We start from the raw sequence: 1,954 nt of genomic DNA on the forward strand, positions 1-1,954 counted from the left end.
ACGTCATGTTATTTTAGTCCATCAATCAGAGCTCAGCATGCCAGATGTCCAACCTGTTCCTTCCAGTTCCGCACAGTCGAGGACGTGACTCACGCCAGGTTTCCCAAAGGACGTCATTTTACGTTGCGTTGTCGTTATGAAACTGGTAAAATTGCTGTGTGTTTGCAATATCAGGAGTTTCTGTGCGTTTGCAATATTTCTTGTTTCGTAAGATCATATTTTATTTGTCTGTGATAATCTGTTGAAGAATGTCGACAAACTATGAACTGATTTCACTGCATTGCGACATTCACATTGCTGTCTGCATGTACCCGTGGCTTGCATACAAAATAAGAGGCAATGATATTGATAGGAAACGGATTTGTTAGGGTCATTTACTTAAAACAGTGGTTGTAGTATACAACGCAGCACTAGTAAATGAACGTGATATTTATATCACAGTTTGTGTGTGAGTTGATTGAGGTCTTGATTGAATGGCATGGAATTGTAACCTTGTCCGTCTCCCCTGGCTTTGATGCGATGGAGCCGATTTCATTTTCCTAGAAATTCCATAACATCATGTGTGAGTCTGAATATCATTACATTGTATTATGAATTTCGGTAACAAATCACCGAGCGTTCTTAACAGTTCGGGAACTTTCCACCGTCCCACCAGACACGGTAATGGAAGAACTTGGCGATAGATTGGTGGCGTGATAGGTTCATTGCCCTCTTTGTGTGGGCGAAGTTCGTGCTTAGAATGATCACCTTAATATCTGTAACGTTGAACCGAATATGGGGTGTTTGGAATTACGGCCGATCAGCCTGTCAACACCTGAGAACAAAAATCATCAACTTATAAAGTATTACATGAATTAATAGAATGATAATTACATCACAACATTTCTTAGTTTGGTAAGTGTAAATCGTGTGTGCCTGTGTGTGGGGGGTGGGGGGTATGTTGAGGAGGCTGTGTCTCAGTGAGCTCAGTGGCAGATGACAATCGATTATTAGTATTGCACATCCCGATGCCAGCACAGCGTTGTGTAACGTTAACATTACGTCTACAGTCAATGGCCCTTAAATTCTGGGGCCTCCGGGTGTTAAACGTTGAAGGGTCTCCTCGTGCCTTTTAACGATATGTAACTTGTTTCGCCATATTTATGCAATTTGAAGATCCGGGTACCAGATAGGAAGAATTACCTAATGGTTATTTTTCTTTTTAGTGTAACATGTCAGTTCTGTAACAGATCAAAATGGCGCCATCTGATCCTAGAGGCCATGTTCCCTGCGTGCTGGCATGGTTCCAGAAGGCAATTGACAGGTTCTCTTGGCAGCGCTAGTGAATAGTAAAGTTTGCCGCATGACTGCATGCAAGTAAGGTTAGTGTTGGAAGTCAGTGTGCGTACAGAATAGCAATTGCCAACAATTTCAAATACTGCATCTTTTCCATATGGGCAAAAGAATCTGTCAAACATAGCTACAGGTGGATGTGCTGAAGTAAAAGACGTAATTGAGCAATATTTAAAAAAAAAAAACAATGATTATGTGTAAAATGCTTTTACACAGGCGGATTTTTAAATAAACATTTGGTCATTTGTGAAATATGTAGAGTATTTTATGACACAGCGCAACGTCATACCAACCTGCCTAGTCACACGTCCTGAAAACGTGTCGGTCGGAACACTACGCCTCCTGGCGGATGGATTCGACTTTTGCACCACTTTACAAAGTATACAAATCTGTCAATGAACACGTGCCGCGGTTAGCATACGAACACCCAATGTTTCATGTATTTGGCTGAGAGCTTTCTGCATAAGAAAAATTCAGATATCAACATCCAAAAGAAAATACACAACAGCGGGCCAACATTCAACGGGGGAATGTTATACTAGTAGTCCAGTGCTAGTAGTTAGTCCATATGTAGCCTCCATAGCAGGCTCTCTATGGCCTTTTTGGCAGTTTACATTACCTT

General features: G+C 41.4%; 1 long non-coding RNA gene across 1 annotated transcript in view; it reads left to right on the forward strand.

The window, feature by feature from the left end:
- Positions 1–6: 6 nt before the first annotated feature.
- Positions 7–1,954, forward strand: part of LOC118415894 — a 20,059-nt gene continuing 18,111 nt past the window's right edge. The window contains exon 1 of the long non-coding RNA XR_004831160.1: positions 7–145. This is a non-coding gene — a long non-coding RNA (uncharacterized LOC118415894). The remainder of the gene's footprint in view (positions 146–1,954) is intronic.

The sequence above is a fragment of the Branchiostoma floridae genome, chromosome 5, assembly GCF_000003815.2.
Source record: "Branchiostoma floridae strain S238N-H82 chromosome 5, Bfl_VNyyK, whole genome shotgun sequence".
Classification (NCBI taxonomy): domain Eukaryota; kingdom Metazoa; phylum Chordata; class Leptocardii; order Amphioxiformes; family Branchiostomatidae; genus Branchiostoma; species Branchiostoma floridae.